Below are 17,330 nucleotides of genomic sequence, written 5' to 3' on the forward strand. Positions count from 1 at the left end.
ATCTTTTCTGTTAGTATTTCTTTTAAACATTCTTCAAAGCAGACAACTGTTCCACTTTTCCTCTACCAATCATAAAGTCACATTGTTGCTCCCCAATTTTAAATGCTGTGCATCTTATCAGATATATTTGACAGAATATTCTTTCATGAAAATTTTCCAGAAATGAGCAAATAAATGGCCTCATTTACTCACACCCACTCTCAGCTAGTAGCATGGATAATGCACCAAAATCAAAGTGCCACATCCACAACCAGGCCCCACAGGCCTTTGTGTGGTGTTCCATGACGATTCCCAATGCCCTGGTTCAGCCCATGTCGTCCACTTTATACCACACACCTCTGATTCCCTCTATCCCATACATGCCTCGCACCCTTCTGCATGGTCAGGCCCTGAACTTCTAATGCATCTTTCACTGCATCCTACCCCCTTATCCTAGGTTCCCCATCCATTCCTTGTTCCCTCCACTTCTGACATCCTGACTATTTCAGCACACCTTCTCTATATCTCTCATACATTTTCCTCTTACTACCACACCTGTCTCTTACCCTCACAAATTTTCATTTGATCAGCCTTCCTCATACTACATATTGTCTTCATATATTTTTTATTTCCAATCCTTTCACCTATTCTTTACAATTTTGTGGAAGGCTCACATCTCATGTTCATTCTGCGCAGATGGAAACAATTTAGTATCAGACATACCCTTCTTAGCCCTTAAAGACGCTGACCATGCTTTCCACAAATTGCCCATTGTGCCCAAGACCTTCGTTTCTTCACCCACCCTAAGTATCACTTCAGCTCCCTTATTTTCATGTGCTACCCAGCTTCCTTACTTTCATTTGCTGCCAAGCCTACTCCCAGATATAAAAAATACTCACATGCTCTGAGTTTTCTCCATTCTAACTCACACTGTATAAAACCTTTCTTTCTCTGCTACTTAACCTGGCTTTTGTTCACATTCACTCACAACGTTGTCCTTTCAGACAAGCTCCAAAACTCGACTGCAGCCTCTACAGTTTCTCACTTGAATCTGCCACCAGCGCCTTTTCATCAGCAGCAGACAACAATTGATTGCATACTTGCCATACTCTTTCCAAGACCCTTGCATTTTTCTCCCACACTGCCCCATCCATAAACAAGTTAAACAGGATAGAGCATCTCTAACCACTGCTTCTGCAAGGTAGTGCCAGGAAAACAGATGAAGGCCACATTTGTTCACACCCAGTCTCTAGCTGTCATGTGTAATTCACCGAAACCACAGTTTCCTGTCCACATCCAGGCCCAACAGACCTTTCCATGGTTTACCCCAAACTTTTCACATACCCTGGTTCAGTCCTTTGACAGCACGTCGACCCTGGTATACCACATCATTTAAGTTCACCCTATTCCTTGCACACCTCTCACCCTGCTGTATGCTCAGGCCCTGATCACTCAAAATCTTAATCACTCCATCCTTTCACCTCCAATTTGGTCTCTTGATTCTCTTTGAATGAGAAAAGGTTGACATTGAGGATGGAACAGTCTCTCCATTCATCCAGACCATTTTAACACCCCTTCTTCTGCTCTGTCAACCACACTCTTTTTATTTCCACACATCTGTCTTACCCTTTCATTACTTACTTGATCAAACCACCTCACAATACTTGCTGTCCTCAAACATTTCATTTCCAACACAGCCACCCTCCATATAACCCCATCTATAGACCATGCCAAGCAACCATATAATATTTTTGGAACGACTATCCCTTCAAGCATACCCGTTTTTGCTCCGAGATAACATTTTCTTCTTCCACACATTCTTCATCACTCCCAGAACATTGTATTTCTGGTGTTACATTAAATTGCTGTTACTGGTAATTATTTCTACAGTAAGGATGTTAACAGATTCGACCTGCATTAGGTTTCACTACAGGTGGAAAGTTCTTTGTTGACTTTGTTGCATGGTCAGCTGAGGCGTACAGTCTAGTAAAGGAGCTTCCCACTTCAGAGGAGCTCATCATTTTACTGAACTGACTGTATTGCAGCCTTGAAGCTGCAAAGCCCCCAAAAAGGGGTTAGGCAGATTTTCAAACTGGACTATTAGTGGGGATTCTTTAGGTCTAATTATGCTTCGCAATTTCATCTATACCTCGTACATTTTGTTATGTGTCACCAAACAGTCATGAGAGAGCTCTCTATTTTCTAATTTGGTGTAGCATCATAAGTGATACTTGAATTCTTCATAGCAGCATCCTCACAACTCAAACTCTAGTCTAATACAAACAGCATGCAAGATCATAGCCATTCATGCAAGATTTTTCCAGCATAGCATGCCTGTCTGAAATTTTTCATTTTATCATGAATCTGACAAGTAAAACAAATAGCATCTTTTGTTTCAACACAGACTTCATGATTTTCTTTAATATTCATCCAAGTATGGTACTTTGCAATATCTTTCCATAGAGTCTCTTCAGTAATAGTGCCATCATCAATGTCTAATTGGATGAATGTATAGAGTTTAGAACTTTGGTATGTTTTCAGATGGTATGTATTCGGAAACAACATTAACTTTTCTAGATGATGCTGGGAACCAGTCACTCTTCTTTTTTCCTTCTCGTACACATGACTTGCATCTCTGGCAAAATCTTTTCCCTGCTTCTAGCAACATACCTCCCAAAGCATATACTCTTAAAACCTTCCACAAAGCATCTCTATCAACCCTGTCATATGCCTTTTCCAGATCCATAAATACTACATACAAATCCATCTGTTTTTCCAGGTATTTCTCACATACATTTCTCAAAGCAAACGCCTGATCCACTCACCCTCTACCACTTCTGATACCACACTGCTCTTCCCCAATTTATACATGCCTTTACCTTTTCAATGAATACCCTCCCATATAATTTCCCAGGAATACTCAACAAAACTTATGCCTCTGCAATTTGAACACTCATCTTTATCCCCTTTGCCTTTGTACAGTGGCACCATGCATGTATTCCACCAATCCTCAGGCACTTCACCATGATCCATACAGACATTGAGTATCCTTACCAACCAATCAATAACACAGTCACATTCTTTTTTGATGAATTCCACTGCAGTACCTTCCAAACCTGCTGCCATTCTGGCTTTCATCTTCCACAAAGCTTTCACTACCTCTTCTGTGTTTACCAAACCATTCTCCCTCACCCTGTCACTGCAGACACCACCTCGACCAAAACACCCTATATCTGCCACTCTATTATCAGACACATTCAACATACCTTCAAAAATACTCATTCCATCTCCTCACTTCATCACTTCTTGTTATTACTTCCCCATTTGCTCCTGTCACCGATGTTCCCATTTATTCTCCTGTCTTTCGCATGTTATTTACCTCCTTCCAAAACATCTTATATTCTCCATGATATTTAATGGTACTCTCTCTCCCTAACTCTCATTTGCCCTCCTTTTACAAAAACACATATATGAATATTATTCAGATCCATATAAACAGGTGATGTAGTCTTCATTGAAGACATTAGTGAATCCAAGAACCAAAGGAGAAAAACCATTGTTCTAATAGGTGCATAATCCATTGAAGAAGGTTATGAGTATTGGTGAAAACACAGGAGATCAGTTAATAAATGTATTTAAATCTGATTCCCTTCATACATTTGTTTTTTCTGCATTGGGAAGGAAGTGCAAGGAACATAAAATGAAATGGCCTCTTTCTCTTGCATCCACTTTTTTGCTGTCATGCATAATGCGCTGAAATCAGAGCCCTGTAACCACAGCCAGGCCCCACAGACCTTGTCAAGGCTTTCCATAATTGCAGCCCACTGAAAGCACGTTATCCCTTACGCACCATATTGCACCAGTTCATTCTCCCCCACGTATGCCTCACATTCTCCACCGCATACAGGCCCTTAACCCTCAAACCATCCTTCCACCACCTCTTTGGTTTCCCCTTTTACCTTGCTCCCTCCACTTATATATATCCTGTTAGTCATCCTGTCCTCACTCATTTTATCTGTAGGTCCAAACTAGACAGCACATCCTCTTAGCTATCTCATTTTATATTGTTATACTTAATCGCTGTTTCCCGCGTCAGTGAGGTAGCACCAATAAACAGACAAAGAATGGCCCATCCACTCATATACACATATATATACATAAACACCCATACATGCATATACATACCAACGTATACAGACATGTACACAGACCTATGCATATATACATGTACATATTCATGCTTGCTTCCCTTCATCCATTCCTGCCACACAGGAAATAGCATTGCTATTGCCCACTTCAGCGAGGTAGTGCCAGGTAAACAGACAAAAAAGGCCACATTTGTTCACACTTAGTCTATAGCTTTTATGTGTAATGCCCTGAAACCACTGCTCCCTATCCACATCCAGGCCCGACAGACCTTTCCATGGTTTATCCCAGATGCTTCACATGCCCTAGTTTAATCCATTGACTGCACATTGACCCTGGTATACCACATGCTCCAATTCACTCTATTTCTTGCATGCCTCTTACCCTCCTCTATGTTCAGGCCCTGATTGCTCAAAATCTTTTTCACTCCATCCTTCCACCTCCAATTAGGTCTCCCATTTTCTTTCTTCCCTTCACCTCTGATACATATATCCTCTTTGTCAGTCTTTCCTCACTTAGTATCTCCATATGTCCAAACCATTTCATCACACCTTGTGCTGTCTCAACCACACTCTTTTTATTTCCACACATTCTCTTACCCTTTCACTACTTACTCGATCAAACCACCTCACACCACAAGTTGTCCTCAAACATTTCATTTCCAACACATCCACCCTCCTCCATACAATCCTATCCATAGCCCATGTCTTGCTACCATATTGTTAACATTGTTGGAGCTACTATTCCTTCATACATACCCATTTTTGCTCTCCGAGATAACATTCTCTCTTTCCACACATTCTTCATTGCTCCCATCTCGTATACTGTAATATACATCTCTGTCTTTACCAAGGACTCCTTATTTTATAGGTCTCCTCAGACCACATCTAGTCCTCATACATTTCACATCCAACACATATTCCCTCTTCCTTAACATTTTTGTTGAAGGCTTTGCATTCCTCAAGACTGATGGGACTACTATAGCATCAAACATACCCATCTTTTATTAAGACCGTGACTTCTCACATTCCTCAGAGTTCCTAGGACCTTTGCCCCTCTCATCTACCTCATGGCCCATATCCACTCCTGGGTAATTGAAACACACCACATTCAGACTCGCGTCAAATAATCTACATCTCTTCAACGTTGAATCTAATAATCTTGCTATTATTTGCAGGTATTCTCAACTTTCTCCTTATACATGCTTATCCCAAACTCAGACACCTGCTTTTGCAGATTCTCACTCAAAGCTTCCACTAGTCCCATGTCATTGGCAAACAACTGACTCACATTCCAGGCCCCTTCATCCTCAACAGTTTCCATACCTGCCCATCTTTCTCATCTCCCTCACCACCCATCCACAAACAAATGGCAGTGTTGACATCACGTGCCCCTGCTGCGGAAACCACCATTGCCTTGAACTCACCATTACTCTTTTCCCACTTGCACATATGCCTTATTCTTTTTTACTGCTTCTTACAGCTTACCCCCTACACTGTATGTACAAAACGCCTTCCACATAGCTCTTTTATCAACTGTGTCATATCCTTTTTTTCAGATCCATGAATGCCACCTAAAGTCCATCTGTTTCTTTAAGTATTTCTTTCAAACATTCTTCAGAGCAGACAACTGTTCCACACATCCTCTACCAATCATAAAGCCACATTGTTGCCCCCAGTTGTAAATTCTGTGCATCTTACAAGTTACATTTGACAGTTTTTTTCTTTTATACAAATTTTCCAGAAACAGGCAAATAAATGGCCTTATTTGCTTACACCCACTCTCTAGCTAGCATGTATAATGCCCCAAAGTCAGAGTCCCATATCCACAACCAGGCCCCACAGATCTTTGTGTGCTTTTCCATGACAATTTCCAATGCCCTAGTTCTGCCCATTGACAGCACGTCATCCACTTTATACCACATACCTCCATTCCCTCTATACCATACATGCCTCGTACCCATCTACATGGTCAGGGCCTGAACTTCTAATGCATCTTTCACTCCACCCTTCCACCTTCTCCTAGGTTCCCCATCCATTCCTTGTTCCCTCCACTTCTGACATCTAGACCATGTCAGCACACCTTCTGTGTATCTCTCATACACACTCTTCTTACTACCATACCACTCTCTTACCCTCACAGTTTTTCATTTGATCAGCCTTCCTCATACTGCATATTGTCTTCATATATTGTTCATTTCCAATCCTTTCATCCCATTTTTTACAATTTTGTGGAAGGCCCATGCCTCACATTCATTCTGCACAGATGGAACTACTTTACCATCAGACACACCCATCTTTGCCCTTGAAGACGGTGACCTCCCTTTCCACACATTCCCCATTGCATCCAAGACCTTTGCTACCTCACCCACCCTATGTATCACTTCAGCTCCCTTAGTCTCATTTGCTGTCATATATACTCCCAGATATCTAAAATACTCACTTGCTTCAAGTTTTCTCCATTCTAACTCACACCTTGGATAACCTTTCTCTCCCTGCTACTTAACCTTGCTTTTGTTCACATTTACTCACAATGTTGTCCTTTCAGACAAGCTCCAAAACTCAAGACTGCAGCCTCTACAGTTTCTCACTTGAATCTGCCACCAGTGCCTTGTCATCAGCAGCAAACAACAATTGATTGCATACTTGCCATACTCTTTCCAAGACCCTTGCATTTACCTTGCACACTACCCCTTCCATAAACAAGTTAAACAGGCATGGTTATATCACAGACCCTTACCACATTCCCACCTTCACTAGGAACTGCTCCTCCTCTTCCCTTCCCTACTTGCTCAAATGCCTTACCCACTTGATAAAAACACCTCACTGCTTTCTTCCCAAACCATACATTTGTAACACCTTCCAAAATGTATCTCCATCAACTTTATCATGTTTTTTCTCCAGATCCTTAAATGCTGTGTACAAACCTGTTTCTCTAATTTTTTCTTCCACACATTTCCCAAAGCAGACACCTGATCCACACATTTTCTGCGACTCATCCTCCCCAGTCAGGAACTTTGAGCATGACATCACCGTTTCAATCATCACTCTTCCGTGCAAGTTAATGGGTACTTTCATCAAACAGTTGCCTCTAATTTGAACACTCACCCTCCGTTCCCTTTACCTTAAATACAGTGGCACTATACATGCATTATGCCAATCTTCCCATGATCCATACATTGAAAATACTGACCAACCAATCAACAACACAGCCATGCACTTTCTCAAGAAATTCAGCATTAGTACCATACATTTCAGATACCTTGTTACATACCATCTCAGGCAGGACTTTTACCACTGTTTCTCTTTTCAGTAAACCACTTGCTGTGACCGTCTTGCTTTGCATACCACTGCACCCAAACAATCCCATTTGCCCCCTTTCACTAATGTTCCCATTTGTTTCTCTTTTTTTTTCTCAGTATTAACATCCTTCCACATTTTTATTCCCCTGAAGTTTGCTGATACTTGCTCACCCTGATTCTCACTTGCACTCTTTTTTTGGCTGTTGCACTTTCCTCTGTATTCTCCAGTATGTCTGCGAATCACTTGCTCTTATACCTTGCAATTATTGCTCAAATACCTCGTGTCTTACACTAGCATCTTTTCATCCCGCCAACTGCTAGCTTTCTCACATGTCCACTTCCCACCTTGTTTATGTCACCTATTTCTTTTTGCACATGTATGCTGTGCTTTCCGAAATATCTCCCATGTTTCACCCACAGCCCTAGTTTCACTGACTCTTAACTTTTGCATCTATATCCTTGATCTCACTTGGTATCAATTCACACAAGCCTCTTAAAAGTCTTTACATACCTTTACCATCCCCTCTACCTAGTATTGACCAGACATCCCAAGGGCTGCCCCCTATCCCTCAGTATATTCTCACGAAAATTCTTATTGTGCACGCCTTTCAGTTTGTAAATAATCCAGTAATGCTTGCTGTCTTTCACGCCTGCTCACCCATGTATACTTATGGATGTCCCTCTTTGCGAACCAGGTACTCTGAATGGCCAGTTGTTTATTCAGCACACAACCCCTCAAGTTGTTTGCCATATTTTATTACATCGTTGGGTATTCTGTACCCCCATGTATACCATCTACTGCCACATTACCTACTTTACATTCAAATCATTTTGATATTCAATCCCTTGCATCAAAACTGTAGACACGCTCTCAAAGCTCCTCCCAAAAGACGTGCCTTTCTAACTTTGTCCTCATGATTCCAGGTGCATAACCGATAATAATTACCCACTTCTCATAATCCACATGTATTTTTACCCACATCAGTCTGGGGCTCACTTCATTACACTCTTTCAGACATTTCCTTAACTCCTCCTTTAGCAGCATTGCTATCACCCTCACACTAACTCCTGACTTTCCTCGTAAAATTTTCCCAAACCATTTTCCCCTTCCCCTCTAGCTTTGTTGTACTCAGAATCAGAACGTCTAGATTCCTCTCCTCAAAGATACTACCTGTCTCTCTCCTCCCTATCTTGGTTATGTCCACATACATTGCTGAGCCTTCAAGGAGGAATAACACACCTCTTTTTCCAAGTTATAGAAAATGAGATGCAAGAATGGGAGGGATTCCAGCCAGTCAGCTCTTAACTTTGCCATTTTTAGCTGCCTTTTACAACAAGCAGGGAATATGGGTACATATTTTTTCTTCTCTTATTTCATTGAGTTGGTAGGTTGGTTACCCAAAGTATTTACAAAGGAAAGCAAATGATAACAGACTAGTGGGTACTTTCAATAGTTTTGTTGTTGAAAGTTATATTACCAGAAAACAGATGACATAATGAGAAATAACTGTGAACTTGATATCCACAGAAGCACAGGTGATGTCAGTGGACCACTTAAGGCAAATTATTATGTGAAGGAATAGTAGTTCCAACAATGTTGTATGGTTGTGAGGCATGGGCTATAGATAGGATTGTATGGAGGAGGGTGGATGTGTTGGAAATGAAATGTTTGAGGACAGTATGTTTTGTGAGGTGGTTTGATCTAGTAAGTAATGTAAGGGTAAGACAGATGTGTGGAAATAAAAAGAGTATGGTTGAGAGAGCAGATGATGTGTTGAAATGGTTTGGACATATAGAGAGTAAGGAATGAATGAGGAAAGATTGACAAAGAGGATGTGTCATAGGTGGAGTGGGAGACCAAATTGGAGGTGGAAGGATGGAGTGAAAAAGATTTTGACCAACTGGGGCCTGAACATATACAAGGACGAGAGGCATGCAAGGAATAGAGTGATGTGGAACAATGTGGTATACCACGGTCGACGTGCTGTCAATGGACTGAACCAGGGCATGTGAAGTGTCTGGGGTAAGCCATGGAAATTCTGTTTACCTGTTGGGTAGGGTAGCGACAGGAATGGATGAGGGGAAGCAAGTATGAATATGTACATGTGTATGTATGTAATGTCTGCGTATGAGTATGTATATGTTGATATGTATATGAGTGTATTTGGGAGTTTATATATATATATATATATGATTATAATTATACTTTGTCAGTCTCCCGCATCATCGAGGTAGCGCAAGGAAACAGACGAAAGAATGGCCCAACCCACCCACATATACATGTATATATATATATACAGACATACACATGTACATAATTCATACTTGCTGCCTTTATTCATTCCTATCACCACCCCGCCACACATGAAATGACAACCCCTGCACGCACGCGAGGTAGCGCTAGGAAAGGACAACAAAGGCCACACTCAGTCTCTAGCTGTCTTGTATAATGCACCGAAACCATAGCTCCCTTTCCACATCCAGAAGTGAGAAGTGAGCAGAAGTGAGTCACATGGTGGGGGAAGGGGCAAATGTTCTAGTAGTGATGAAGAATGTGTGGAAAGAGAAAACTTTATCTCAGAGAGGAAAAATAGGCATGTTTGTGAAGGAATAGTAGTTCCAACAATATTATATGGTTGCAAGGCATGAGCTATAGATGAGGTTGTATGGAGGAGGGTGGTAGTGTTGGAAATAAAATGTTTGAGGACAATATGTGGTGTGAGGTGGTTTGATCAAGTAAGTAATGAAAGGGTAAGAGAGATGTGTGGAAATAAAAAGTGTGTGATTGAGAGAGCAGAAGAGGGTGTTGAAATGGTTTGGACATATGGACAGAATGAGTGAGGAAAGATTGACAAGGAGGATATATGTGTCAGAGGTGGAGGGAACAAGGAGAAGTGGCATAAAATTGTTGAGCATTCCTGGAAAATTGTATGGGAGGGTATTGATTGAGAGGGTGAAGGCATGTACAGAGCATCAGATTGGGGAGGAGCAGTGTGGTTTCAGAAATGGTAGAGGATGTGTGGATTACATGGTTGCTTTGAAAAATGTGTGTGAGAAATACAGATGGATTTGTATGTAGCATTTATGGATCTGGAGAGGGCATATGATAGGGTTGGTACAGATGCTTTGTGGCAGGTATTAAGAGTTTATGGTGTGGGAAGTAAGCTACTAGAAGCAGTGAAAAGTTTTTATCAAGGGTGTAAGGCATGTGTACGAATAGTTAGAGAGGAAAGTGATTGGTTCCAAGTGAAGGTCGGTCTGCAGCAGGGGTGTGTGATGTCTCCATGGTTGTTTAATTTGTTTATGGATGAGATGGCAAGGGAGGTAAATGCAAGAGTTTTGGAGAGAGGGGTGAGTATGCAGTCTGTTGGGGATGAGAGGGTCTGGGAAGTGAGTCAGTTGTTGTTCACAGCACTGGTGGCTGATTCGAGTGAGAAACTGCAGAAGTTGGTGACTGAGTTTTGGAAAAGTGTGTTCAAGGAGAAAGTTGAGAGTAAATGTGAATAAGACCAATGTTATTAGGTTCAGCAGGGTTGAGGGACAAGTTGGGATGTAAGGGTGAATGGAGAAAAATTGGAGGAAGTGAAGTGTTTTAGATATTTGGGAGTGGACTTAGCAGCGAATAGAACCATGGAAGCGGAAGTGAGTCACAGGGTGGGGGAGGGGGCGAATGTTCTGGGAACAATGAAGAATGCATGGAAGGAGAGAACATTTTCTCGGAGCAAGAATGGGTGTGTTTAAAGGAAGAGTAGTTCCAGCAATATTATATGGTTTGAGGCATGGGCTATTGATAGGGTTGTATGGAGGAGAGTGGGTGTTTTGGGGATGAAATGTTTGAGGACAACATGTAGTATGAGGTGGTTTGATCAAGTAAGTAATGAAAGGGTAAGAGAGATGTGTGGAAATAAAATGGGTGTGGCCTATTTTTGTTTTCCTGGTGCAACCTTGCTGAAACAGGGGATAGCGATGCTTTTTTTTTGTGGGGCGGGATGGCACCGGGAATGGATTGAAGGCAAGCAAGTATGAATATTTGTGTGTATATATGTATAGCTCTTAAGAGTATATAGTGTGGGAGGAAAGTTGCTAGAAGCAGTGAAAAGTTTTTACAAAGGATGTAAGGCATGTGTACGAGTAGGAAGAGAGGAGAGTGAATGTCGGTTTGTGGCAGGGATATGTGGTTCCCCATGGTGGTTTAATTTGTTTATGGATGGGATGGTTAGGAAGGTAAATACAAGAGTTTTGAGGAGAGGGGTGAGTATGCAGTCTGTTGTGGATGAGAGGGCTTGGGAAGTGAGTCAATTGTTGTTCACTGATGATACATCTATGGTGGCTGATTCAGGTGAGAAACTGCAGAAGTTGGTGACTGAGTTTGGAAAAGTGTATGAAAGTTGAGAGTAAATGTGAATAAAAGCTAGGTTATTAGGTTCAGCAGGGTTAAAGGACAAGTTATTGGAATGTAAGTTTGAATCTAGAAAAAGTGGAAGTTAATTGTTTTAGATATCTGGGAGTGGACTTAGCAGAAGTGAGTCACATGGTGGGGGAAGGGGCAGGTGTTCTGGGAGTGATGGAGAGTTTGTGAAAAGAGAGGACTTTATCTCAGAGAGCAAAAATAGGCATGTTTGAAGGAATAGTAGTTCCAACAATATTATATGGTTGCGAGGCATGGGGTTGTATGGAGGAGGGTGGATGTGTTGGAAATGAAATGTTTAAGGACAATATGTGGTGTGAGGTGGTTTGATTAAGTAATGAAAGGGTAAGAGAGATGTATGGAAATGAAGAGTGTGGTTTAGAGAGCAGAAGAGGGTGTTGAAATGGTTTGGACATATGGAGAGAATGAATGAGGAAAGATTGACAAAGAGGATATGTATGTGTCAGAGGTGAAGGGTACAAGGAGACTAAATTTAAGGAGGAAGGATGAAGTAAAAAAGATTTTGAGCGATCGAGGCCTGGACATACAGGAGGGTGAGAGGTGTGTAGGGAATACAGTGATTTGTAGCGATGTGGTATACCAGGGACGACATGCTGTCAGTGGACTGAACCAGGGCATGTGAAGGGTCTGGGTATTTTGGATTTAATGGACAAATATAGTATATTGATTAATTGTAATTTTGAATTTAAAAAAAGTAATAATGAATGCAACTACATGCACATTTCATATAACACTTGTCTTTGGTAGCGTGGTGTAGACTTGCTTTGTTTTGGTTTCAGTCCACTTCAAGCTACCATGGGGTCAGGTGTATACAGAGAGTTCATAATTTCATAATTGGGACTTTACTTAATTGAATAATTTTGCATTTCTTACAATTCAAAATGGCATCAAGTGATTGTAAGAGGTGCAGTGAAAGCAGGTAGTCCATCCTCACTTTATTATAAAAAAGTATCCTTTCACAGGAGAGGTTTGGCATTATCTCTATCTCAGTTTGACTCCTGTTTCTAACTGCCTGGCAAGCGTTCCCATGCTGCCGGCTTCTTGCCACCCCACTATCATATCACACTAAACCCTACACCCACTCACAAGATTTTGGTAACTAAGTGAGACATTTTGTTACAACAAAAACACCTAAAAACAAATTAACAGATGAAGAAAGACCCATCCACTCATATGTACATACACACTCATACACATATACATATCAACATATACATACACAGCCATATATACAAATTCATACTCGCCTTCATCCATCCCTTGCCCCACAGGAAACAGCATGTTGCCGGAGTTGAACGCACCTGACGTCCATTTTGGTAGTGATTGTTTACCAAATGACGTCCTAGCTACATCTCTTCCTTGTAAGTCAACTGACTGTTATTTCTTTCTTGTTTCTCCCCTGATGTTGTGATCATTATTCAGAAGTGCACTTGGGAACTTATCGTTTTTCATTTACCCAAGGATTTTTAAAGGAATTTACTAGATCACACAAACTCAACAGATCTTCCTCAATACAGTAAACCCATGATTTAATGGCCAAATAATAAAACAATACATTAATAATAAGTTTTAAAAAAACTCAAACGCTGCACCATGTGCACTTCATATTGCACTTATTTTTGGTAACATGGGGTAGACTTTGTTTTGCTCCAAGTCTGCCTCAAGCTATCGTGCAGTCAGGTTGCATATAGAGTGTTTCTGTTATTTTAGAATTGTGACTTTTTAAAAAAAATTGCAATCCTTACAATTCAAAATGGCATCAATGAAAGCAGGTAGTCTGTCCTCATTTTATTATAAAGAGGTATCCTTTCATAGGAGAGGGGTGGCATCACCTCCAACTTTCTGGCGAACATTTCCATGCTGCTGGGTGCCTGCCACCCAACTATCATACCACACTCTGAACCTTACATCCCCTCATGAGATTTTGGCAACTAAATGTGACATTTTGTTACAACAAAAACAAAACTAAAAACAAGAAAACAACAAAACAAAAGAGAATGAAATTAGAATTCAACAAGGCATAAGCTTAGCAAATATACACACAAATCACTGCTCAGCAGCAATACACTTCCTTTACATGCAAGCAGTACAAAAATGACAAATTAGTGTGTTCTATCTTCACAGGAGCCACCACAAACATAGCCTTGCAAGTGGGCAGGGTGGTGTCTCGTACGAGAAGGGCACCACTGCCTAAGGCCAAGTGTCACCACAACAGGGGGTGAAGCCACCGATGGTGGGCACTTGCCTTGACCCACAGGTTTCGTAGGGATTGGTGAAACCTGGAATCGTAGGGTACATCTGTTTCGCAAAGACTAGTGGCTACTGACGTCCAGCTTCACTATGTATTGTCTCTGCAGCTTCACCTCCACTGACATACCCAAACTATCCTACACCTTCGAAGCTACATCCTGCATGCAGAAAAGGGTGCCTATGTACAGCTGGGGCAACATAGTAGTGTCACCTACTGGGCCACCAAGTACGCGAGCCTGGCTTTCTGCTTTGGCCCACTCCCTATTTTGTGGAGCAGTTTTACATCGCCGGTTTATCAGATAATGTTGCCAGGGTGCTGGGACGCCATCATGCAACTGGCTTCCTGCTACCAGCTGTACAAGTGACTCATCCCCCTCTCTTAGGGGTGGTGTTGAGATATGGAAGCATAGCCTGAGTCGCTTTGCTGTTGTGTAGGCTACCTCCACCAAAACAGCTCCCTGTCCACATCCAGGCCCCACAGACATGTTTCACACGCCCTAGTTCAGTTCATTGACATATATATATATATATATATATATATATCTTTGTCTTGCTTTCACTACCTCAAGAAAGCAAGAGGTAGTGAAAGCTTTGCGGAAGATGAAAGCCGGCAAGGCAGCAGGTTTGGATGGTATTGCAGTGGAATTTATTAAAAAAGGGGGTGACTGTATTATTGACTGGTTGGTAAGGTTATTTAATGTATGTATGACTCATGGTGAGGTGCCTGAGGATTGGCGGAATGCGTGCATAAAGCCATTGTACAAAGGCAAAGGGGATAAGAGTGAGAGCTCAAATTACAGAGGTATAAGTTTGTTGAGTATTCCTGGTAAATTATATGGGAGGGTATTGATTGAGAGGGTGAAGGCATGTACAGAGCATCAGATTGGGGAAGAGCAGTGTGGTTTCAGAAGTGGTAGAGGATGTGTGGATCAGGTGTTTGCTTTGAAGAATGTATGTGAGAAATACTTAGAAAAGCAAATGGATTTGTATGTAGCATTTATGGATCTGGAGAAGGCATATGATAGAGTTGATAGAGATGCTCTGTGGAAGGTATTAAGAATATATGGTGTGGGAGGAAAGTTGTTAGAAGCAGTGAAAAGTTTTTATTGAGGATGTAAGGCATGTGTACGTGTAGGAAGAGAGGAAAGTGATTGGTTCTCAGTGAATGTAGGTTTGCGGCAGGGGTGTGTGATGTCTCCATGGTTGTTTAATTTGTTTATGGATGGGGTTGTTAGGGAGGTAAATGCAAGAGTTTTGGAAAGAGGGGCAAGTATGAAGTCTGTTGGGGATGAGAGAGCTTGGGAAGTGAGTCAGTTGTTGTTCGCTGATGATACAGCGCTGGTGGCTGATTCATGTGAGAAACTGCAGAAGCTGGTGACTGAGTTTGGTAAAGTGTGTGGAAGAAGAAAGTTAAGAGTAAATGTGAATAAGAGCAAGGTTATTAGGTACAGTAGGGTTGAGGGTCAAGTCAATTGGGAGGTGAGTTTGAATGGAGAAAAACTGGAGGAAGTGAAGTGTTTTAGATATCTGGGAGTGGATCTGGCAGCGGATGGAACCATGGAAGCGGAAGTAGATCATAGGGTGGGGGAGGGGGCGAAAATTCTGGGGGCCTTGAAGAATGTGTGGAAGTCGAGAACATTATCTCGGAAAGCAAAAATGGGTATGTTTGAAGGAATAGTGGTTCCAACAATGTTGTATGGTTGCGAGGCGTGGGCTATGGATAGAGTTGTGCGCAGGAGGATGGATGTGCTGGAAATGAGATGTTTGAGGACAATGTGTGGTATGAGGTGGTTTGATCGAGTGAGTAACGTAAGGGTAAGAGAGATGTGTGGAAATAAAAAGAGCGTGGTTGAGAGAGCAGAAGAGGGTGTTTTGAAGTGGTTTGGGCACATGGAGAGAATGAGTGAGGAAAGATTGACCAAGAGGATATATGTGTCGGAGGTGGAGGGAACGAGGCGAAGAGGGAGACCAAATTGGAGATGGAAAGATGGAGTGAAAAAGATTTTGTGTGATTGGGGCCTGAACATGCAGGAGGGTGAAAGGAGGGCAAGGAATAGAGTGAATTGGAGCGATGTGGTATACCGGGGTTGACGTGCTGTCAGTGGATTGAATCAAGGCATGTGAAGCGTCTGGGGTAAACCATGGAAAGCTGTGTAGGTATGTATATTTGCGTGTGTGGATGTATGTATATACATGTGTATGGGGGGGGGGGGGGGCATTTCTTTCGTCTGTTTCCTTGCGCTACCTCGCAAACGTGGGAGACAGCGACAAAGTATAATAAAAAAAAAAAAAAATAAATCTTTGTCTTGCAGTGTCATACATGAATGTCATGTACTTGTGGGTTATTGGTGTGCCCAATGTTATTGCCATTATGTACCGTCACTTTAGCAATTTCCTGCTGTTCTATCTTGTCACTGGTAATTTTCATATATACTTTCAAAACCTAGTGTGATGTGTGTTAACATATCTATGGTACCAACATTGTGTGCACCTGATTTACAAATTGTATGAATCCTGTGTATAATATGGGCACCAGTGATGCCCCTTGGTGATGTGTGCGGCATAGTTATCATGCTGTGATCTGCAGTATAAGTTCCTTATAGTGATTTGTACACTGCATATCATTGAAGGCAAAATTTTGGGATGCAAAGGCCTACTGTATGCTGAACAAAAGGCTTTGCAGCTGCTGGAGCATTGAATATTGTGAGTGAGAATAATTCATTATGCAGCAGATTCAAAGCATCTCTTCCAGGTGTTACCTGGAATTATTGAATGGCAAATACATTTAAATGTGACACCTGGAATTATTGAATGGCAAATACATTTAAATGTGTCACATTTAAATGTATTTGCCATTCAATACATTTGTGTGCTTATGAGGCTGCCAAAACCCTGCTATGTCAATGTGAAGACCTTATTAGGAATGCATACTCAAATTTTTCTCATTGTGCTAAAAGGAAGAATGAATTAAGGTTATCCCTTCACCAAGCTGTAGCAAGAGTAATAGAGCAGTGGCTCTAATGTTTTGCAATGACCAGGTAGTGGACAAGATACCACTAGGAAACAGACCTCAAAAGATAAGCACACTATTTGCCTCTTTGTCAGGCATGTTTTATTTCAGAATGAGTGACTAAGGGTCAAGCTCTATTACTTTTGCTTGGTGGAGGGATAACCAACGTTTTTGGGATACTTGCAGTGACTTGTGGGGTTTTGGTATTACAAGGC

At 41.6% G+C, this 17,330-nt stretch overlaps 1 long non-coding RNA gene across 1 annotated transcript in view; it reads left to right on the forward strand.

Annotated features, from left to right (window-relative positions):
• LOC139763371 (uncharacterized) overlaps window positions 1-14,993 on the forward strand; it is a 54,057-nt gene extending 39,064 nt beyond the window's left edge. The window contains exons 2-3 of the long non-coding RNA XR_011716107.1: window positions 13,127-13,216; window positions 13,980-14,993. This is a non-coding gene — a long non-coding RNA (uncharacterized lncRNA). The remainder of the gene's footprint in view (window positions 1-13,126; window positions 13,217-13,979) is intronic.
• The last annotated feature ends 2,337 nt before the right edge of the window (window positions 14,994-17,330 follow it).

This window comes from Panulirus ornatus, chromosome 46 (assembly GCF_036320965.1).
Source record: "Panulirus ornatus isolate Po-2019 chromosome 46, ASM3632096v1, whole genome shotgun sequence".
In the NCBI taxonomy this organism is placed as follows: domain Eukaryota; kingdom Metazoa; phylum Arthropoda; class Malacostraca; order Decapoda; family Palinuridae; genus Panulirus; species Panulirus ornatus.